The sequence below is a fragment of the Nannospalax galili genome, unplaced genomic scaffold (assembly GCF_000622305.1).
Source record: "Nannospalax galili isolate Female #2095 unplaced genomic scaffold, S.galili_v1.0 scaffold140, whole genome shotgun sequence".
NCBI lineage: Eukaryota > Metazoa > Chordata > Mammalia > Rodentia > Spalacidae > Nannospalax > Nannospalax galili.
The window spans coordinates 6,381,779-6,407,109 of record NW_008352267.1 but is presented as its reverse complement, the minus strand read 5'-3'; the positions used below and the strand labels follow the sequence as shown (position 1 = coordinate 6,407,109).

At 35.6% G+C, this 25,331-nt stretch overlaps 1 pseudogene; it reads right to left on the bottom strand.

The window, feature by feature from the left end:
* LOC103746846 overlaps positions 1–23,127 on the bottom strand; it is a 47,424-nt pseudogene extending 24,297 nt beyond the window's left edge.
* Positions 23,128–25,331: the final 2,204 nt, after the last annotated feature.

The window sequence follows — 25,331 nt, the reverse complement described above, 5'->3', positions numbered from 1 at the left end:
TCCAGCCGCATATTATTTTTCAAAGCATAATAGTGCATAATGTATCCTAACAAGGGTAAAAATAAGTTAATTTTTTTTACTTAAGGTTAATTATTAATTTGATATTTCTAAAAATTTACTTCAAATTTATTTCTAAAACCAAGTGGACTAGAAAGCTATTGTAAATGAAGGTGTTCACAAAGGTTCTTCCTTATAAAAATGAAAATAATTGATTTTGAAGCTTAGGGGATATAAGTGCTTTTGGGTATGTTTTTGTTTTATTGGATTTTTGTTACTGTTTTTGAGAAAATGTTCCACTATTATCTCAGCTTGATCAAGAGTTCACTCTGTAGGCCAGGATAACCTCAGACCTCCAGTAACCCTCTTGCTCCAACTTCCAACAGTCTTAGTTTCCCAATTATAACTCATCTCAAACTTTTGATCATCATTTCTCAGCTTCTTGGGGTACTCAGATTATATGAATGAATAACTATTTCTGACTAGGGAGAACTTTGAGTTTTGGTCAACATTTAAATGAGCTATAACATGATAAGGTATTACAAAAATTGGAATGGAGTGGCATCATCTGAATGTGCTACATGAAGATATCACCAATTATTTATGGACTGTCCATATTTCTCAGTTAGGCAAAGATTCACAACATGCTTACATATGACATAGAGAATTGTTATTTATAAAGAAGTGGATTATTTCACTTCATCATTCGCAAGGTAAATTGATCACAATATATACATGCAGATTAGACATACCGACCTGTTTGTGTATTCATTGTTTTACTTATTATAAACTATGAGTGGAACATGTACATATTACAATCTAAACTGTTAGTTAATTTTCCCCTAGCTATTGAATTAAGATAAATGCTTTAAAATATTTTGTTGTCTGCAATTGGAGCAATGTACAGGTTTATTTTATTAAATTAAAAAAATAAGAATGATCCACTTCATTACTATTCCTATTTCATTATATTTTTCTTAGCTAATGATATATGTTGTACTAGGAATGAAAATAAGAGCAGTGATTTAAAATTCATATGTAAAAGTTACAGATACAAGGGCTGGGCATGTGCCTTTATTTCCAGCACTTGGGAGCCAGAAGCAGGAGAATCTCTGCGAGTTCAAGACCAGCCTGGTTTATAGATAGTTCCAGGCCAGCTGGGCCTACAGGGAAGCCATCTCAAAAAGATGAAAAAAAGTTACAGTTAAAATAATAATTTTATTTCAGAAATACTCTGTTAAACATATATAACTTCAGAAATGTTATAAGCATGTTATACAACATATGGATGCCATCACTTGTGCTTTAATAACAAGGAAAACGCTAAAACAAACTGAAAATCAACAAATTTTCCTACGTAAGACTATGACCACAGAGAAAACAACTGGTTGCCTTCATAATTAAAGAGCAAACTACAACTTAGGCAAAAACTTTCTGGTGCAATTCCAGAATAATTTCAAAAATAGTTAAAGCAGCACAGATAAAGTTTGGAGACTCAGTTGTACATCACTGTGTGTTAGATGAAATCGCCCTCATTTCTTGAGTTTTGTCTCCATGAGTCACACTTTGGTGTCCATATAGTGAACATTAAAGGAAAAATAATGCTCATTTATTAAGGAGGAATGAATGGATTTCATCTAATGGATTATCTTTTCCTTAGCAAGGCTTTTCCATAAAATACAATCCTACATAGTCCAAATCCTGTGTATGTAATGACAAAGGAACACTAAAATCATCAGACAAACATTGAACCAATTGGAAAGCAGACATGATTATCAAACCATGTTAGAATTTTCTTTGACGAGTAGGAAAATGCATAACTTGAAATCAATCTGCAAATTAAGACAGGAAGAACAGCTCAGAAGATATAAATACAATGAGTACAATATAAATGTAGGAAGAGGGAACAGAAAGACTGTAAGATCCATAGATGGAGGTGCAATACCATAAGGAAACAGCGTTACAAGTTGCTAGGACCTTGCTCATATGATCCTAAAGTAATGGCGATAGCATGCACAAAACCCATGCAAACTCAGACAAAAACCCAACATATAACTGGGGAAATTGGCAGCAGTTCCCAACCTTAGCCAAATAACTATTTGTAGATGATTACTGCTGGGTGAGGGAGAGTTGATATTCTTTAAGATAGTGGCTCTAAATAGATTGACTAGACTTCAGTGGATGAACTTGCACTGAAGGACATCTGGGTATACTGACTTGACTTGTTGGACATCAATATATATATGACAGAATGCATGAGTCTGTTGGGGGATTATAGTAGAGTGGAAATGTGGGAGGGGGAATTATGATGATTAAGATGTTTTGTATGAAATATACAAAAATTCAATAAATAAATATATACACATAAAAAATAAAATAAATGTAGGTGAATTGCCTCATATTAAGGGGCCCAAGGATGGTTTGAAAGAATTTCAGCACTTGGCTTTGGACACATTGCTCCTTGCTTTATTTAAAACATTCAGATGTCTCCTAACCTGAGTATTGTGTCTCTGAGTTGACTTCAGTGGGCTTAAGTCTGTGAAGTAAGCAAGGGAAGAGAGACACTTACTATGGCAACACAATAAAGGATTCCTACAATGAGATATAAATATTTTCTATTATTTTATTGAGCTGTTCATCTATTCACATTATAATTCTCTGAACAAAAGTAGTTATTATTGACACAAAATTCTGGAGGGTCTATGGGGAAAGGAGAATTTTCATTTTCTGTTGATAAGATTACAAACTCTTGCAATCATTATGGAAAGCAGTGTGAAGAACTCTTAGAAAAACAAAAATGAATCAACCATACGATCCAGTCATGCCACTCCTGGCATATACCCAAAGGATTCATCCTACTGCAGAGATACCTATACATCCATGGTTGATGCTGCTCTATTCACAATAGCTAAGAAATGCAAGTAACCTAAGTGTTTCTCAGTAATGAAAATGTGGTACATTTGCACAATGGAAGTTTACTTAGCAGAAAAGAAAGACTGAAATTTTCAGTTTAATAAATGGAACTTGAAACTGTTATACTAAATGAAGTAAGGCAGACTTAAAAAAAACAAGTGATGTATGTTCTCTCTCATCTGTGGATGGATGTTAGCACCAAGAAAGTGAAAAAAAAGGAGATAAAGCGAAAGAAGGAGCCCTAGAGAAGGGGCTAGTAGGAGACAGGTGTTACCAAGTATAAAATATATAAAATTTGGGTATTAAACTGGGAAGGGGGAAGGGAGGTTTATACAAGGAAACAGGGATAAAGAGGAAGAATTATCTCAAGAGAGGGGGGAGTGAAGGGAGACAGTTATTATTAAGGGAGGAATGAGGGAAATGTTGGGTACTTTTAATGTGGAAAGTGAAGTATGTTTATAGTTGAAAGCTCTATAATAAAAAAAAAATGCAGTGCCAGGCAAGGAATCCTCTTTTCAAGTTATTGGTCAGCTTAGCAGAAGAGACTCTCAAAATAATACAGGCTATTGTGACAGGATTTAATTTACTCCCAGAACTTGAAGGTAGACCCTATTTCTGAAGACAGGACATACTTTGCACATAGGACTTGGAGCAATGGAGCTAGAACTGACCAGGTAGCCTCTTCCCTGAAGACTAAGTCTCATATTTTCAGAGAATACTATGCAAGCCTCTAAGGAAGAAACTCAATCAATGATTCCATCCCTGATCTAAAGCATAATAACCACAACAATAGCTGGCACATCAAACTACTCTATTGATGCAGTAGTGGCACTTTGATCTTGGGGATAATAAACAGCTATCTTATTGGACTTAAATCCTGTCTCAGTGGGAGGGAACATATGTGGTACTGTAAACATATCCAAATACATATGGCAGGAGAGGTCATACATTCTACTGTCAACCCTATGTCTGCTACATTCATAGACAAGCATAAGTTCTTACTGTAGGCTAAATATGGATCCTTATATTTCCAATTATACCATTCACTACTCCTCAAAGAAGCCTCTTTTTACAACAGAGTTCCACAACTGGTCAAACGTGGAAAATAAGTTTCTGTGAGATGCACATCCCTAAGCAGCACATCTACAATGGAACCTCTACATCTAAGGTTTATGGAGCATAGTAGAACAGGTGATAGAATTCTAATGCATCTCTCAGCTCTCACCGGAAAATCTTCCTCATGCAACAAAGGGTGATTAGTGCATAAAATCCATACTGGTCAAAGTGTAGAGAATAAGAGACTGCAGAGTGAATGTCCCTGGATAGGACTCCTATATTAAACCTCACCCACCCAGGGCTCAGGGGCCATTGTGAACAAGGGGGTGGAAAGATTGTAAGGGCCAGGGATGGTGGGTGACCACAAGGAAACTGGATTTTCCGGGCTTCTGGGAACTTGCCCACGTGCAGTTAAGGCAATATTGACAGCATGCACAAGAACCATAAAAACTGAAACCAGACAGAAACCCAGCATAGAACTGTGGAAATGGGCCAGAAGCCCCAACTGAAATATTATCAGTTGATATCTGCTGGGTGAGAGAGTGTTGGTCTTCTTTGAGGGAGTGACACTAGATAGACTTCAGAGGATGAACTCACATTGAGGGAAACTGTGACCACAAACCTGACTTGATAGGTCTTAACATTTATGAAAGAATGCATGGGATGTGGTGGGAAGTGACTATTGAGGGTGCAGCTAGGGGAAGGAGTCTAAATATGATCAAGATATTGTATAAAGTGCACCAAAATTCAATAAATATATATTAAAAAGAAAAAAGTAGTTGTTATCACAGATTTGTACAGCTTGAAATAATCTGATTAGTATTTTATCAGGATGTCCTAGGGTAGTAATAATAGTGTTTCTCTGACAATGTCATCTTACCCATGCATGCAAGAGTCCTGTTCTGGACCAGGAAATCTGCTGCTACTAAAGGAACTCCATTGTCATCCATAACCTAATGAGATGAGTCAGTAGCAACATTTTCAGTATGTTTGATAGAATATCCACTTAAATGCTCTTGTTAAGAGTGATTGTTATGTCCTCTTGAGCTTTATCCAAAAGGACTAGTTAAATGAGCCACATACAATAAATGAAGTCCATTTCACCACTCTCATCTCTCTGAGCTTTCAGATTCCTGGCCATATGGTATATGTTTTGGAGGGTCACTATGTCAATGTCATTTTCTTCAGTTCATTACTGAGTTTTAGTTACTGTACTATCAGATGTTAATTTTCCTTCTAGCTAGGATTTTACATCCTAGAACTTTCCCATAGCAATACAATTATAGCTGTCAAATCTTGTATCTTGGACTCCTTGATTCAACATTTTCAAAATTCTCTCCACTGTATTTGACCAGTACAAGTTGGTATCACTTCATTATACATTGAAATTCACTCTAGGTATTCCTGGTAAATCCTTAGCTCCTGCATATGGAATATACTGGACTACAGTTATTACTGTGAGGTCAGGAGCTGATTTCATGACTCAGGGAGGCTAAGTAGGAGGTATAAATTCTAGGACCCCTGAAAAATTTCCCAAATGTTATACTGAGTTTCTTTTGTTTCTCCCATTTAATGTCTTATACTGAATATCTGCATTGATTTGTATTTGGGCTTGGTCTTCATATTAAATATGTAATAAAATATATGGGAAATGATAGACTTGTAAAATTTCCAGGTTTAAGGCTTTTCGGTTATCTGCAATGGACATTCAAGTCTTCTAAATTAGTCTTTAACTTTGTAATCACTCTGAATCTATCATGAAGTGTTTTATGACCCAATAACCTGTACCATCACTATTATTACCATAAAACTGACCTTCTATAAATATATCTTCTACAAGTGTCATGGGCTTATATGCATGCCACAACAGGATCAACAACCAGAACTTCATAATTTGCTATTCTGAAGGCATGAGAATCATATCCCTTTTACTTATTTATTTTTGACTGATTTTTGTGAGTTTTGTACAATATATTTTTTGTATTTAGACTTCCCTCCCCAATCTGCATCCCTCTTATAGCACCCTGTCAGTTTTCATGCATTCTGTCATATAAACTAAGATCTACTGAGCCATGTTTGTATCCTTAAATGTCCTTATGTGTGTCTATCCCCTGGAGCCTGGTTAACCTATCTAGGGTCATAGCCTTAAAGAAAACCCTCTCCCTGTACTGAGTAGTTACCAATAGTCCCTCAACTGCAGTTGGGGATTCTTTTATTTTATTTTTTTTTAACTTTTACAAAAACTTTATTGAGAATTTCATACAAGTATATAAGGTGTTTTGGTCAAATCTATGCCCACTACCTCCTCTCCAACATTCCCCCCTCTGAAGAGGTAACCCTGAAATCTTTTAAGGATTAGATACAAGCTCCAAGTACTTTTGTCATTTTTGGCCTTTGGAACAGTGTATGTTGCTAACAGGCCCAAGGACGTTTTGACTTTTAGCCAGGAAACTGGCTACTATTCTTTGTGGTCATTTTACCCTAAGTGCCTAGCCAATTCCTACCTCCTATTCTTATTACGTCATCCACTGAAGGGATTACCCAAATTGCCAAAAGGGAATAGGGATGCAGACTGCTCTGGCTTCTTCCATGCTGAACAGGGTTGGAGGATGAGGCAATTGGAGTACTCCTTCAGTGGGTCTGTCTAAAAGAATCCCAAATTGTGTAACTCTTGTCTCTAAGAGGAAAAGAAAGTCCTTGAATCATGAGTGGGAGATGTGAAGGAGAAGTAAAGGCAAGAGTAATTAGCATTACAAGTTCTAGACAGGGAACTAGAAAAAAGAACAGGGCAATTTTCAAATGTTCATATGAGAATCCATTGGAGTTTCTTGACAAGGACTTCCAAAACCATCCCTCTATTGGGTTCTTCCTCATTTTTCTTTTGTCTTCCAAGGCTGGACTAGTTGGCTGGGAAGAGTGGCTGGATACTCAGGTGAGTGTCCAGTGACCTTGCTTGGCACTCATTTAATGAATGGGCACAACCTGGTTCCCTACTTGTATAATGGGATTTTGTCTAATTTGAATTCCATGGGTATTGTGCATGCTGCTACAATTGCTGTGAGTTCATATGAGTATTCTATTTCTTCAAGAAAATAATATTTCTTGGTGTTATGCCTGTGAATAATTTGATCCCAGGACTACAATTCTAGAAACTGTTCCTGGAACTCTAATATTAATCATTCCTGCTATTTTGAAATAGAAACAGGTAGACTGGCCACGTAACCACATCAAGTGATTAACATAAGTTTCTTTTGAGAAATCTGTGTCAAAAATTTAGAGATATCTTGGAGAAGTTTTTATCCAATGAGAGGAAAGGCAAAGAGCAGAAAAAATTGTTGAATGAAAATAACTTAAACTATAAGGCTCTATTATTGCCAGTAGATGAGGGTTTTGAGACAGAACTAACTCACCTGAAGAAAATCATGGCAAGTAGGAAAACAGAGGAACACATACTCTGTAATTCCTTTCCTTATTTTTCTAATCTTCAACTGGCACAGAGATGCCCTTTGAGATAATACATAGAGGTTTGAATCAGAGGGTGTTTAATAGGTTACAAAATCATAAAAAGTACTTCTAGGGAGGAAAATGAAATGGAACTGCAAAATATTATTACTGATTTCCAGATCGATCACTATGACAGCATAAGACAGACACTCTACTGCAGTGATTATAATAATCTGAACATATAATAACTAAACATTAAGTGGTTACAGTAAATTTAGTTACATGACTATTAATTCATAAGCGTGACTCCATTAATTTTAATATTCAAATGAGCTAAAGCAGAAGTAGCAACTTTGGGTCTTTATAAAAACAATTTGCTGGCACAATGAGATGTCTAAGTGGGTAAATGCCCTTGCTACTTAGCATGATGACCTGAATTCAATCCCTGTATTCCATATGGTAGAAGGAGAGAATCAAAACTGCTGACTCCACATGCACACCATGGACTGTGAGCAATGCATTTAACAATGTCTACTTGATGTAAGTCAAGACATTTCAAGTTTCAGCAATCCACCTAAGAATGTACTATGAACAGCATAGGAAGATATGCACATGTGATTTCAGAATAATCATGAGCAATAGATTACTGTTTAAATCCACTTTATAATCACATTAATTATATGAACCATTTGTTAAACTAAAATTACCTTACAGGTAAATAATCAGGTAAAATTACCACATAATAATTATAGAGGTTTTACTTCTAAATTAGACAGAAATTATTAAACATACATATAAAAATAAATTATTTGCAATAAAATATTCAGGATATAGTTTTTTTAATCTTGTGAATAAATATATGACTTTTTATTGTTATTGGTAATTTTTGCAATGATTAAATATTGTTTAAAAAATATATATATATAATCTTATTACACCAAAATATCAAGAAGAATTTTTGGCATATGGTCCAATATCAAGGTGGCTAGCACTTGCTTGTTCATGACAGCATTTAAGTCAGTTCACCTCCAATTGTTCAAAGAGAGGAAGACATAGAAAGTATCAAACATAGTCATGACAGGCTAAAGTGAAGTTCTGAACTCATGCTACTGAGAGTTATCCTATATATATATTATTCATTCCTCACATTAAGCAAATTTAATTATGCATTTTGATTCAACATTTGGAATAGATTAAAGTAAAATAGTCCTCCTAAAGTAGAGGATTTAGCCTTGAAAATCCTGATGCAATGAACATGAATTCATTAAATGAGAACACAGACTTACTGCATAATCTCTATTCTCTTTTGAAACAAAGACAAGCAAACAAAAGTAGCCTCAAATACTCCTTTGAAAATTCATATCACTGCATTGATATGTGTTTGCTAATGTGGGAGTGTGCAGGTTCCTGCTGTTAACTAGCCTTTATCATTGAATCAATAGGTTAGGTATTTAATTTTCATAACCACTCAACAATAGAATTCAGCAATTGATTTTTGTAGCCTTGGTACTTTTAGTTTGCCAGTTTATATAAATATTGATAAATTTTTATAAAATAATGTTATATTATTGGAAAGATTCTTTTTGATGAAGCATGGGATTATAAAAAGCAAGGATTTCATTTCCTGTTCCTTTTGATTGCTGACTCTCCTTTAAATCCATTACATGAGTTTTACAAAATCTAGCATGTTTTCACATTTTACCTAACGTTTATAAAAAAGTCATAAAAGTTTAATGGGATTGTGAAATTAGGTTTTCTTCTGACACATTTTGATACATTAAGCAAAAGAAATTATATACATGGATACATCACATAAAACAATAGAAATACACTAGAGATTTTTTTCACACATTTCTCACTCAAATCCAGACCTCCTTGCCCATCCATGCCTCCCCTTATACCCCCCAGAGAACCCTATGAACTCTGACATACATGCTGAGTCCTATTCATTCAGGTGTTTGTACCCAAATGTCCTTCAGTGTAAATGCATCCACTGGAGTATAGACAGCCCATCCCGTGATGGTATGTAAGTCATACCCTCCCTCACCCCCAGCAATCAGTCTCAAATAGTTCTCAATCTAGTGCTGGCCCACCACCCATTTCTCACCTCCCCTTTTGGCCCTTATTTAGTTGAGTTGACATGGGTCCCGCCCTTGATGCCACCACTGCACAGGCTCATATGAGCAAGCCTCCAGTGGCCTGGAAGCCTCTACCTTCCTGTGTTCATGAATCAGCCCTGGCTCTTCCAATGTTTCTGCCTCCTTTTCCACAATGGTCCCTGAGCCATGGATGAATGAGGATCCATATAGGAGTCCCACCCTGTACTCTATAGTCTCTTATTCTCCAAAACCTGGCCAGTTGTGGCCTTCTGTGTGCATCACACTCTGGTGTACAAGGAAGCCTCACTGGTGAGAGCTGAGCGGTGCATTAACCCTCTCTCTATCCCTTATTTCCGTATGATCTATGAGCCTTGTTTGTAGAGATTTGACTGTATATGTGTCACCTAGTACTAGGCATTACCCAGTCCTATGTTCTCTGTGCCTGACCAGAAGTGCAACTCTGTAGTAGCCTCCATATGTTGCAAAAAGGGATATCTTTGATGAGTCCTGTATGACATGCTTGTCACTATAAAGGCGGTCTCTTCTGTCTGGCACTGTATTCCCTGTCAAGCAGCTCCTAGGTATACAGAGGCATTAATGTTTAGACACTCTATGCACATTTCTCATAGGATTTCTAGAGCATCACTTTTCCCTCTAGGTTTCCTAACCCCTCAAGGTTCAATCATCCCCACTCTTTTTTTCTTCCACCCAACTTCTCCCTCCCTCCCTAGTCACAGTGTCCCCATTATCCCCACCATCTTCCCAGTTCCTCCTGGCTCCCACCATATTTCCTCTCCTGAATTCCCTCCTGCCCCCACACCATGGTCCCTTACATGTCCCTCTCTCCTCCCTGCTGATTACTCCAACTTTTTCCACCTCCTTCAGGTAATATCTGTTCCCTATTATGCCTTTTTCATGTTCTTTCTTTTTCTTATCTCCATGTATCCTTTCCCTTTACCTGGCTCCTAGTGTTACATCAGAATTTATTTTAAAATATATATTAATTTATTATTTTTAATGTGTATGTGTGTATTGCCTGCATGTAGGTAAGTGAACCCGTCATACAATGTCTTTGGAGGCCAGAAGAGGCTGCTGGATCCCCTGGATCTGGAGTTACAGGCAGTTGTTACCTGCCATGTGGGTGCTGGGATTTGAACCCGGGTCTTCTGCAAGAACAGCCAGTGTTCTTAACCACTGAGCCATTTCTCCAGCACCCACATCACACTTTATATACTCACATATAAGGGATTGATACTATAATCCACAAATGATGGAGAACACACATTGCTTGTTTTTCTGAGCTTGTGTTCCTTCACTTAGTATAGCATTCTCTCGCTCCATCCATTTACCCGCAAATTTCATAATTTCATCTTTTCTTAATGCTGAGTAGAACTCCATTGAGTAGATGTACCACATTTTCATTAGCTATTCATGATTTGAGGGATATTTAGGTTGTTCCATTTCTTAGCTATTGTGAAGAGGGCAGCAACAAACATGGATGTACAGGTATCTCTGCAACATGATGGATGAATGAGTCCTTTGAGTATATGCAAAGGAGTGGTATCACTTGATCATATGGTAGGTTCATTTTTAGTTTTTTGAGGATTCTCCACACTGCTTTCCATAGTGGTTGCACGAGTTTGCATTCCCACCAGCAATGAGTGAGCATTCTTCTTTCTCCACATCCTCTCCAGCATTTGAATTCTTTCATTTTCTTGATCTTTGCCAGTATGACTGGGGTAAGATAGAATCTTAAAGTGGTTTTTATCTGCATTTCTCTAACTCTCTGTTTAGGCCTATCATTCACCCATCTTTTTATTGGATTGTTTAGTTTCTTAATTCTTTTTTGAGTTTTTTGTATACTCAGGATATTAATCCTGAGTTGGATGTGTAGGTGATGAAGATTTTCTTCCACCCAGTGGGTTTCCGCCTCCTTTCCTTGGTTTGTTCTTTTGCTGTACAGAAACTTTTTAATTTAATGAAGTCCCACTTATTGATTATTGACCTTAGTGCCTGAGCAGCTGGTGTCTTTTTCAGAAAGTACATTCCTACACTTATATCTTGGAGGATGCTGCCTATATTTTCTGCTAACATTTTCCTGAATTTCAGGTTTTATTTTGAGGTCTTTGATCCATTTGGAGTTGACTTTTGTGCCGGGTGAAAGATAAGGGTCTGATTCATTCTTTTGTGGTGGAGATCCAGTTTTGTCAGCACCACTTGTTGAAGGTGAATTTCTTCCTCCGTTGTGTGTTCTTAGTACCTTTGTTGAATATCAAATGGCTGAAATCATATGAACTTATGTTTGGGTTTTCTATTGTGTTCCATTGAGCTACATGTCTTTTTTTTGTGCCAGTACCATGCTGTTTTTGTGACTATAGCCCTGTAATACATTCTGATATCTGGTATTGTGCTCTTCCCTGCATTGTTTTTTCCTAAGATTGTTTTGGTTATCCAGGGTCTTTTTTGATTCCATATGAATTTTAGGATCATTTTGTCAAGTTCTGTTAACCAAGATATTATTACACCTGAGTATAAACTCATATGAAGGAGCAACTTTAGATATTTGCATCTTTGAATTCCTTAACTGTAGGTCAAAAATACTTATTCATCAATACTTTGACTGTTGATAGTTTTCAGAATTTTACTAATTATTTAATATGTTTTTATTATATTTTAGCTTTACTAAATACATGTTATCTGCTAACCAAGATTCCAATTGTTGACATACATTCATTTATTTAAATTTTACAAAATCATTTTAATGCTTCATCATTATTATTTTAAGTATTAGGAAAAAGACTCAATTTAAGGTCCAAGTTTTACCACCAATTCAATTAAAAATAAAGAGATGGAATGAAAAATAACTTTCCAACATAAATTATGAATAATTATAATCGCCCTTTAAAAGACTGCATAGATATATATTTATTAATTGATACTTTGACATTATATCAAAATATGTTATTTGCTGTAAGAATTTCTTAATGTAAAATTCAAATACACATAAATGGTCATTGATCAAAAATAAATTTTCCAATATTATAAATGTTGGTAGATATTTAATAACAGAGTTGTTGGAGTTATTATTCTTTTCTTCAAGCTTTAAATTTCCAATATTCTTAATCCCACATTTCCTTTGTGTAACCAATTTTGGTACAACAAAACTAAAAGGAACACAGTTAGAGATATGGAAAATGAATCCCTGAGGGAAACAATTCAATTTCATGCATGAGTGCTTATCTTAAAGTTAATTTATTGAACAAGGTTGAGTCTTAAAACTGATTCTAATGAGGAAATATAGTAACAGTTACTTAGAAGCATAAAAGGCAAATATTTGCCCATTTATCCACCTTTTGGTGGCATGAATTGATTGATTCCTTTGTCAAAGAAGTCTTAGTAAATGGGATTCTAAATACTCAAGTTGAACAGATCTAGATTACCATATCTTTTCTTTTTTAAATCATATCTTATTAAAGTTCTATCATAAATGTTTCTACATTATTTTGCATTTGGAGTGTTTGGTAGATTACCTAGGTCTATATTTTAGTAAGATTTCATTGAACCATTTGTTAACTGGAAAGTTATCAGTCAGGACAGAGTCATTGCTCTTTATCAACCAATCATAAGCTTCTTGTAATGGCAAGTCACTTTAGAGTTCAGTGTAATTCCTTGTACATGAATGAATTTTAAAGGATGCATACTGTTTGATTATGTGTTTTAGTTAAATATTGTATGTAGAACTTCAGTTTCTTTTTCTAGTTCTACAAGGTGTTTGAACATTATCAGGTTTCTCTATGCAAATCCACTTACACAATGCTATAACAATTGTTATATCAGTAGGAAAAGTTACATCAATAAGTGAGATGGTGTCTCAAACTTCATGACAGATGGCATATACATTCTCTATGGATCCTTATTTTTTCAAATGTATTATGAAGAAAAAACTGTGACATTACTCCTTATACACCTATGTGTGTGTGTGTGTGTAAATTTATATACAGATAAAATTAATTTACACTACCTATCACATGGTTTTCCAGAATTTCCATTGTTTTTCATTTTCCTACAATTATGCACAAAAATGTTACCTTGGTATATTGGTATATTCCTACTATCAATTTGTTTTTGGATTATAGAATATTAGTTGACATTATTATGACATTGACTAATTCTCAAACAGAATATATCTTCAGTTTTGAATATTTATGTCAATGAATAAAATTCTTAACATTCAAAAAACTGATATTCAATCATTGAATGTGAAGTTTTCTAATTTTTCAATGGAATGTCTACTCGAATATTATACCCCTTGTTTGCAACAGTTTTCAGAAAGCAGCTCAAATCTGGAAGTTGATATGTTTCACATGTTAAACTTTCTGGAAGAAGATCATTGCAACTTAAAATGTTTGCTCAATTTTACCTTATAAATTTTATTTTATATATTTCAGTGTTTAAGTAGTAAAAATAATTAAGCAGATTAAAAATAAAAACTATTGCATCAATTTGAGGAATTAGGAATGATTCAGTTATATTTAATTTATATTTCTTAAAATATTATTGAAATGACTAATAACAAACCATCTTAAATAATGGGGAATGTTGTAGTAATGCAATATTAGATTTCCCCAATATGTCTTTGGAGTTCAAAACTAGTTCCCATGAAAAAGTGTATCAATTAATTTTGATCAAATAATATGCACTAAAATAAACATTACTATTAGTAGGTAAAAGTCTTAACCAAGAGAAAAATAAACATGTTATACTATTTGGTAGCATTATTGAATGGTGTGTGTAATTAGTTACACTAACATACTGTACATATGTCCTGATAACTTTGTTATAGAAGCACAATTCAGTTTTCACTTAGTATATTTTCTTTATTCAAAAATATGCTTCACCAGTGTGTCTGCAACATTTTTATGTATGCATGTACAAAACAATACCAGAGTTTAAAATAGATATGAACTCTTATTTACTCTATCAGATAGCTCTTTTCCTAAAAAATAAGTGAAACAATATAGACCTAGCAAACTAATTTTTCCATCTGGAATAAACAAAAAAGAAAAAAACATCTTTCATGCCATGTATATGTATACAAAACCTCTGTGTACTTCTGGAAAACACATGTTTCTATACTACATTAAATAAAAATATTTTGTCTTTTTGAGACAGGGTCTCCCTGTAACCCTAGCTGTCCTGGAACTCACTATGTAGACCAGGCTGGCCTCGAACTCACAAAGATCCACCTTCTTCTCTCCCGAGTGCTGAGATTAAAGGTGTGCACCACCACTTTGTCTTTTGAAAGCAGTCAAAGCTCAGTGTTCTGGGTTCTTGTTAATATAATAATGATGAAAGAAAAGGCAGATGGAAAATGTATCCAGATACTCAAATGACAGATTATTTTGTTCTCTGTTTATCAAATAACACTAACACAGATTGGAAGTATTCCTTTTTAAAACTTAAAATTTAAAAACTACTCATTCATCTTCCATTTCCACTGGTCTAATTTTGTTTTCCACTCACCAGTACACATGCTTGGCCTATGGCTACATAAGTACTATGGGGTTTTGTGGAGTAGCAACATGGTGGTTTTATGAAACAATGTCTGTATCAAACTGATGTTTACATATCCTAATAAAGTATTAATTTATTATACTTCTAAAGCTTCAACAAAATTCATTTTCATATAGATAACCCATATAGAACAAAGGGTGGAACCTCATGCCTGTAATCCTGTAACTAGAGAGGTTAAGCCAGGAAGTTCACAGTGATTTCAAGCCCAATCATCCCAAACTACATAGAGAATTGCAGGCCAGCTAGAGCTATAGAATGAGAATCTATCTCAAAACAAACATACCACATTCACTAAGTGACAAATAATCCAAATAATGAAACAAAGATTGTTATTTTAATATTATAACATATATTTAGCATTAATACATGTAACTTTTCCTTTTCTTATTTTCCTTAGTTTATTCTTTGAAAATTTCTGACATGTATAGATAAATCATGATCTTATGCACCCTTCACTCCCTACCTTCCAACTCTTCCCATCCTAGGATCCTTTATACATCCCATTCTCAATTTCATAGTCTTCATTTATAATTGCATATTTATTTATTTTTAACTCATTGTGTTCAATTAGTTCTGTCTATTTGTGCATGAGGGTGGAGTCATCTGCTGTGGCATGGGAAAGATACAGTAGCCTTCAAATAAAACCTATAGTAGCTGCTAAGTAAAAGTGACTCTCTCCCAGGAGCCCCATGAACTAGCTGGAGGCTTGGGAGACCCTCTAGGCTGGGATCATAGCTGATTTGATCTCATGCGAGTCTTGTGTAGGAAACCACTTCTCCTCTGTGGGTTCATGTGTGCAAGAGCTATGTCGTATCCAGAGGGCAGGATTCCACAGCACTCCTCCCCTTCTCCTGGCTCTCACATTCTTTTCATTCCTCCACGATGCTGGTTTTGCTTGTTGATGCAGTGTTCCATGGTTGAACACTCACAATTGCTTATTCTCAGGAATTTGAACAGTAATGTGTATCTGCATTAACCACTACCCACTGCAAAAAGCAGCTTCTCCAATGACGGTTGGGAGCAGCACTAATCCACAGATTAATTTCTTTATAACAGTAACTCTTAAACCTACAAGCTAAAATTTACACTTTTTGTCACTACAATCTTTCTTCTAAAACTATGTAAAATCAAAGTGCACACTTTCTATGTATAGTAATTTGTGCTTCAAGTTTCTGGTGATTAAAGTTTGAAGTACATAAGTGCAAATGTTTAGTAGGTAGAAATTATTCTACCTTTATATTTAGAAGAAAGAAAAGATTTAAATCTGAAATATATCATAGAATTTTATTGTTGTTCTGTTTCTATTTTGCTGTTTTTATTTTTTATTGTTTTGAGACAGAGTCTCCCTTTAGCCCCGGCTGGTCTGGAACAAGCTATGAAGACCAGATAGGCCTGGATCTCACAGAGATCCACCTGCCTCTGGAGCACTTGTGTTAAATTCATGAGGCATCATCCCTGACTACCTTAGAATTTTCTTCAAAGAAAATTTTCTTTACTTTATTTTTAATTATGTGACTCTCCTTCTTTCTCTTTTTTCCTTTCAAGTCAGGATCTTGCTGTGTAGCTCAGGTTGGCTTTGAGCTCCATCATCCTCCAAAGTGCTGGGACTACAGTTGTGCATCACTGTTCCCCACTGGTGTTTTTGGTTGTATCTTTACCTGGCTTTGGTATTAGAGTGACGCTGGCTTCATAGAAGGAATTTGGAAGTTCTCCCTCCATTTCTATCTTTTTGAATAAATTAAGTAGTATTGGATGTAATTAAGTGAATTGATGATAGAAGGAAATGTATTTCAGTTGTACAATAGATGACATGACTTGAAAATTAAATATGTGTCTGCTATTCTCTAGATGGTATTCTGGAAGGAGACATCAGTCAGGAGGCCCCCTGTAGAATACCACAAATATTGAGAAAGCTACTGTATGAGAACATGTCAATACACATGGCGCTGTGCTGTTTTCATGGTAGTAACACTGCATCTGCATGCTGAATCTTCACTCTTATGAGCTATTTATTAGGAAGATGTACTTTTTGTTACCATGGCAAAGTACCTCACATAAACAGCTTAAATGAAGGAAGATATATTTAGACTCATGGTTTCAGAGTTTTCAGCCCTTCAAAGCAAGGACAGAGCATCCCACATTATGATAGCCAAAAGGCAGGAGGGAAGAGAGAGAGAGAGAGAGAGAGAGAGAGAGAGAGAGAGAGCGAGAGAGAAAGAGAGAGAGGAAGAGAGAGAAAACAAGAACTTACAAGTGATAAAAAGAAAAGAAAGACTTTCTTTATAATCCAGGAGGCAGAGAACACCTTAGATAGGACAGAAAGATGGAACAAGGATGGAGGATGAGTAAGCATGGTATGTCAGTACTGCAGGCTATGGAGATGCTCATGTCAGTACTGCAGGCTATAGAGATGCTCACTATCTTCAAGGCAAGGCATGAAGCCGGAAGGGATATTATTGAGTACACAAAACATATCCTCCTTAGGAGCCAGAAAATGGCCTCATCACAAGAAGGGAAGAAAGTGATCAGAAACTTGAAGCATGCAGAAATGCAGAAGCACAACAAACAATGACTTTTAAGAAACTGTATGATCTCAGAAGCCAGCATCTGCTGTGAGAACACAACTTTCTACATATCAGATCAGAGAAAATGAAAATGCTCACTGCCAGGCATCAGGTCACTGGTTCATGAAGTTTCTTTCAAGCTCCATTGGAGGATATGTAAATTGGACTTGTAATTTGGAGGGAGATGTATCAGTATTGATTAAATTTAAACTATACCTACAAAAAAAAGAAAGTTTATTTTTAATTATTTGCAAGTTTTTGTTTGTTTGTTTTCTGTGTGGATATATATAGTTTTGTAGGTGCCAGAAGAGAACAAAAGAGGGTGTCTGCTCCCAAGGAGCTGGAGTTACAGGAGGTTTTGGACCACCCTTGTGCAGGCTGGGAACCAAACTCTGGGCCTTCTCTCTAGGCCTCTACCCTGCTCTTAATGGAAGGTATAACTTTGTACAAGATGACATTTCTGGTCTTAAATAACATGTATGAAATAATCTTTACATGATTCACCCCAAATCAAAATAAATTTGCTTGTGATTACACTGATAAATTGTATTAGAATAATGAAATAACTGTTATGAATATCTTTTAGATTTGTATAAATATTTGGGTAACTATGTGTACTTATTATATAAGGAACTACATGATTTTTATACAGCAACGTAAAATGTAAAACAAAAATGTTATCATATTATAATGTTACTAAATTGTCATAGTAAAATAATATAAAGTAAGACATTTAATAATAATATTTATAGTTTTACATGTGAAAAGTTCATTAAGCATTCAAATGAGACAGTTGATCTTATTGACACTGAATTGAGAAACAAATGGAGTTTAGTTCAATGTAAGGTTTGCTCTTTTTAACTTTAAGTTTAAGGAGAAAACAGGACTAAGAAATCAAAGACCAAAAGATTTGCCATTATGAGATCAACTTTGGTGGAATTAAAGCTTTCCATTAGCTCTGTTTTTTTTTTCTTTCTCTTTTAAAAAATGCTAATGAGTTTCTTGGGCTTTCTAACAGAGTATAAGTTGGGGGTTTATTTACAGAAGAGTGGGTGACCCACATTTTTGACTGTCCTGGAAAGTCCACACTCAAATATAGATCCTTTGACTTCCCGCCAGCCACAAAATATGGTGAGAGAGGTGCCACATGGCATTCTTGGCTTATATAGCCTTAACCCTTCCCCTACACGCAGCTAAAGTTGAATGGTTTTGTAGGAGGGGTAACTGACTCCCCCAAGGACTTCTTGAAAAGCATGGGAAGGAGGTGTGACTATAGCTTGTTAGCATAGGGATGGGAGGACATATCTAGTTGACACTCCACTTCTTCCTCCAGCTCTTACATTCTTTTCACCAACCTCTTCCTTAAGAGTTCCTGAGCCTCAGTGGTGGAGAAAGGTGTGGGGCGATATTCCTCCCATTGTGACAAAGCACTGAACTTTCAGGTCTCTGCATCATCTGTTTTCCATGGGCTGTTGGCCCATTTCAGTGGGATTCCATTTACTATAGAAACACAAACAGCTAGCTGTCATGTGGGTGCTGGGAATCCAATCTGGATCCTCTTCAAGAGCAGCCAGTGCTCTTAACTGCTGAGCCATCTCTCCAGACCCTCAAAAGACCTTAAAAGTAAAAATAAATTTGTCTATTTGGGCCAACTGTGAGGTCTTAAACACCAAATAGGAAAGTATAACCAAAGATAAAATTGATCAGTATCTTTCTTTAAGAGTTCAAGGGATTACACTTCCCAGAAATTAGGCTTAAGTCCATATAAAATGTTATTCAGACAATTATTTCTCATTGATGATTTTGTTTCTAAGCAGAAAGTGCTGTTCAGATGTAAGACTTCAAATCTTGGTCAGCAATACTGTAGTGTCCACTTGTAGCTAAGGGAGATAACCCACTATTGTTCTAAAATGATGGCTAAATTTGTTTTCTCCCCCTATCTAGAGGCCTTTGAGAAAGAACTGAACTGATTCTAGCCACTCAAACAGCTATCAAAGTGCCTAAAAACAAATCCTAAGTTCATCACTGTCAAGTCCAGCCTTGGCAGACAAAATATAAATGAAGAGGAACCCAATAGAGGGATGCTTTTGGAAGCTCTCATCAAGAAATTCCAATGGACTATAATATGAATATCTAAAATTTGTCCTGTTCTTTTTTCTTGCTCCCTGTCTACAACTTGTAATGCAAACTACTCTTGCCTTTAATGCTCCTTCACATCTCCTATTCACCAGTCAACAATTACTTTCTTTTCTCCCTATGCAATTTGGGAGTCTTTTCAATAGACCCACTGAAGGGTACCCCAGTTGCCTCACCCTGCATGGAAGAAGTGGTCTGCATCCAAATTCCCCTTTGACAAACTGGATAACCTCTTCAGATGACGGTCTGATAAGAATAGGAGGTAGGAATTGGCTAAGAATTTAGGTTAAAAATATCCCAAAGAAAAGTAGCCAGTTTCTTGGCTAAAAGTCAAAATGTCCTTGGGCCTCTTAGCAGCATACTTTGTTCCAAAGGCCAAAAATGTCAAAAATATTTGGGAGCTTGTATCTAATCCTTAAAAGATTTTAGGGTTATCTCTTCAGGGGAGATAGTTAGAGTAGCAAAATGACCCATTAAAAAAAGGAAAGAAAGCACATGAAGCTGTCAGAAAAAAAAAATGATGGGGAGATATGGGAGGAGTTGGAGGGGAAGGAGTTGGTGTGGATTTGATCAAAACACCTTATATGCATGTATGAAATTCTCAATAAATTTTTTTTAAAGTTAAAAAAAAAACAAAAGAAAGCAAGAAGCAAGTACATCTAAACAGTGACTTCTATAATAACTTAACCCATGGGCATAAACATAAATGCTTAGACATTTAGCCAGTGCATTACATCCATCTAACAAAACAATTGCATTGACTTTCCCATTGGGGTCTATAGCCTCCCCTGCCATAGGACCTTTGTCTGGTCCACAGTACCAGTTGTGTGTTCCATTTCTATGAATAGGCATTATATACAACCAAAAATTTGATTGTTGCACATACACTAGATTTGGAATATCTGGTATAGCATGTTGATAGTGCAGCATCTGGGGATGCCACCCATCCAGTGGCAGGAGTTTAAACTTTAGTCCAAGCTTGATTTTCCCCCCTCCCACACTCACATCATACATTATCTTCAGAAATAGGGTTTTACCACCCATTTCTAGTATATAACTAACATTATTGGCAATGGTCTTTATTGTTTTAGGAGAACTCTAGGGCTACTCTGGCCCACAGCTCATGGGCGGCCACCCACCTTTGGCACTGGGATTTTCATTTAATAGCCATATTGTTTATGGTAGTATTATCTTCCTTCCTAGTAGTGGGTTTCTTCTGTGCTTGAGGCATTTTTTAACTGTCAGGAGAATTTTTTCCCATTATTCCTACAATTATTTATATAGCCCTCCCCCCCCACTTCCCCTTTAACTACCCCTTATTGCATATTTGTCCCTTAGTAATGGTAAGGTATACTCATAGTTTCATGAATTTGTGAAATTTATTTAATATTTTAAAAAGAAATTCTAAACCGACTGAAACATGAATATAGAATAGTAATGAATGTAAAGGAAACAGTTTTTAAAGTTAACGTAATTCATATCTAATATTCAATAAAGTTGCCTGTAGAAGCCCTGCAGCAGAACTCCAATAGGAAATATGAATGGCCAACATCAGGACCTTAAAGAGAGCTTCATCCCCTCCAGACTGCTTTCTTGAGTATGTGGACCTTGAAGTATTTGGCTTGTGAAGATACATTGTCTAAAAGAAAAAAAAATGTCTCTTTTGAACAACATTAAGTCATCCTTCTGTAGCAATCATATAGAAGCTCATGTTGAATGACAAAAGTGAAAAGAGAATAAATCTGGGCTGGAAACTATGAAAATCCATAGTGAATCACAGCAACTAAATTGAACTTGGCCATCACAATGGCAAGTAACCTTCCAATTTTGTTACCACCATTTCATTTTTTATCTGGTTAAGTGTTACTTAGTGATGACATTCTGGTCAATGAGTTTTCAATTTTACAGGAGTCATTCAATCTTTGTTTTGAATGTTTTCTATTATTCATTTACCCTTGTTGATACAGAGCTTAAGAAAACAGAAAAAAAACAGTATTTGAACATAATGGGAATAAAAAAACAATTACGTATCCCCACTTTCATACTTTTAACCTTACAATGTATGAAAATGGTTTCACTATTTTCCTATGAGCCTACATTATTATATGTTTCATCTGTTTGGTTACTATAAAAAACCTACTTGAATAACAAGTAACAAAAAAATCTATAAAATGTTTTCTTTATTTTAAAGTTTGAATTTCTAGCAATGAAATGTAGAATCATTAATTTTGTATGTTTTCCTTCTCTGAAAACTTTTCAGGTCTTTACAGAAACTCTAAATCAATAGGCATACCATAATATCACATTAAGAAATGTTCTTTTTAATGTTTTTTATTGAATTTTTTGTGTATTTCATACAGAACAGCTCAAACAATCTTAATCATCTTTAAACCCCCATCCCCCAGGCACCCTCCCATGCCCCAACGCCAGTGGAGACCATATACTGTCAACCCTGTAAAGCCTCACTGGGTTTTCAGCATCATCAGCCACTCCCCAGTTCAAGTCTTTCCACTGAATCTAGTCAGCCTATCTAGAGTCCCTTGCCTTAGGAAGATCAGCTCTTCTTCTAGGAGCAATTAGTTGCCAACATTCCTTCAGGTAACACTGAGGTCTGCTTTTCATTTTCCCAGTTCTGTGCTGGATTGTTGTCTGCCTGAGTTTTCATGGGACTTGTATATGCTGAAAGATTCATTAGTGTCCTCTCCATTACGTCTGTTCTATGTTCCATGAGCCTTAGGTATAGAGGTTGCATTGTAGATGTGTCACTTAGGGCAATTCATGGACAATGTCTTTGTGTGACCAGTTGAGTTACTTGGTAATAGTATGTTACTGGGGAAAGATGAGATTCTTTGATGAGTCGTGACTGGGATATTTGTAAATATAAGAATTCACATTAGTGTCGTGATGTGACAGTCTTGAAGTTTTATCTGTGATCTATGGCCACTCCAGCCATGCGTATTGTTATATTTACATTACTACATTTGAGTTTTCTTCCTTTGAGTGGGCATTTAGTCAAATTAGGTAGCTGTCGATTGTCCCCAAGAAGAGTGCCACTATTGCACCAATTATGTATGCTGGGCTGGCTGTTGATGTGGCTATGTGGTCTTGAAGCTGGTATTGGATCATCCATTTATGTTTTCCCTTGGCATCTTCATAGTGTTCTCCAAAGCTATGAGAACTGGCCTTCAGGGGAAGTGGTTGCAGGTCAGTTGAAGCTATATTTCTCCAAATCTAGTGTCTGAAGAATGTTCTTTCTTCAGCAGCAGCGTCTTACCTTCACGTTTTTGGAGGCCATCAAGGGTTGTGGCAATAGCCTGAGTAATTTTGGCAGAATCTTGGACCATCCTGGCCAACAACTCAAAGGAAGGGAGAAATGGGGAAAAGGTGGTCAACATTATATGAGAAAACCATAGCAAAAAGGTTAGACAGTGAGATAGAGTGAGAGGAGACATAAATGTGTAGCTAGTTTTAAAATACCAGAGGGATCCATATTAGTCCAATAACCTACTGACAAATTATACATTATCTTTACATGACTTCATGTGGATAGCTAAAGGCTACATAATAATATTACATCAAGAAATGTTCTTTTATATCCCCATGCCTTGATATGTAGTAACTGAATGTGATTTGTCCAAGCAAATTGCAGTTAATACATTCCCAGAAAAAGACATAATTTAAAACAAAGTCCTTAGTTTACCTACTTTGTATATATTATTATAAATATAAGACTTAAAGATATAAACACCACTAAAACATTTAATGTGAAAGATATAAACTGAAACCAAGTCAATAATTTGATTTGCAAAAAAATCTAGATTTTTCTTTAAGTATTAATTTCAATATAAAAATACCTAAGCTATTAAAAAAAATATTGTAGAAATTTTCAGGACTCTCTAAAGGTCTCTTTATTCTTAGCCATCATAGATTTCACAAAATTACTCATTAGATTACAATGATCCTAAAAGTTATGCATTTTTATTTCATATAAATTTGCCTTTTTTAAACTATATTTTTATCATATTTTTATTTTATGTATATGAATGTATTGCCTTTATGTATGTGAGTGCACCCATGTCATGCAATGCCACTGAGGTCAGAAGAGGGCATCAGATTCCCCTGGAACTGGAGTTAAGGGGGTTTAAAGACAGTTCGTAGCCACCATGTGGGTGCTATGAATCGAATTGGTGCTCTTAACTGCTGAGCCACCTCTCTAGGCCCCAAATTTGCCCTTTTTTAAAAACTATAGTTGTGCATGGAACTATGGCTAGAGAATCAGGTTTCAGAAACTTCTTTATCCAACAAGTATTCTTTCACAACTGATAAGCATAGAATAGTGAATATGGGCAATCATAAATCAAAATGTCTAATATTAATTATGGGAATGAGGTTTCTGGGACCCTATCTCAGACTGTTTGCAATGTATACAAGCTTACTAGGCCTTGACCCCCTTTTGTAAACCAAATAGTTTTAATCTCTCATGACCCTTCCCCACCCCAGTATAACATGTGTGTGAGGGGCTGTGGGTGTGTTGTGAAAATATTAGATACCAAAAGCAGCTCATATCATTGCAAGCAATGAATTATCATTTGTGATGCAAACAGGTGGGGCAAGACATAGAACGCCTTTGTGGTTTTGTCTACTGTTTTGAGTCAATAATTGTCAGAAAGAAAAATCCTTGTTTAAGAAGACAATCTTCCATGTTTCCTTTACCATTTCATGTTGCACGTACTGTTTCAAAAAAGAGAGAGCAAGTTCACCTCCATAGAAGTTGTGTGGTACTTGTTCACTTACACACACACACACACACACACACACACACACACACATGCAAGCATACATGCACACACACACATACTCACACAGAGATAAAAAATTAAATGCAATAAAAATATTTTTTAAAATGATAGACATACAGTAGGTTGTTCTATACATCATAGTTTTTTGTTAAATTCTTAGTATTTGGAATTAGATTTTCACAGACCTAAAAGCTTCACTGAAGCATTTCCACAGATCCAAAAACTTCAAAGAAGCATTCACTTTCAGAAGGCTGTTTCTACAAACGTTTTGAGAAACAAACAAATATTGGCAGGAAAATGCTGACAAAATACACCTATCAACATTAAATCAGAATTTTATTTAGACACTATAATTTAGTAAATTTGGTAAAACAACACTGTTAAAACAAATTAACATGTCTTCTTCACATTGTGTGCAAGTCCCACAGTTAAGCATTGTTTTTCCTTTGCACTCATTGGCATTAACATCATGAATTTTAGATTTTTATCAATAGTAATAGGTAGATTTTAGATACTAAATAGTTCTGTTAACTTTAAGCATCACAGAGGGGAAGTATTATTTCCTATATACTAGGTGCTTTGTTCCCTGAATTTACTGTGATTTTTCTTGAAGTTTTAGTTAATTTAAATTATGAAAAATAAAAATAAAATTTGTATTTTTGAATTAACCTACTCGTTTAAAGCTGCATAGGAATATCTTTCCTCACCTGTTCATGGCAGTCATGATTAATTTTATTCCTAATGGAAAG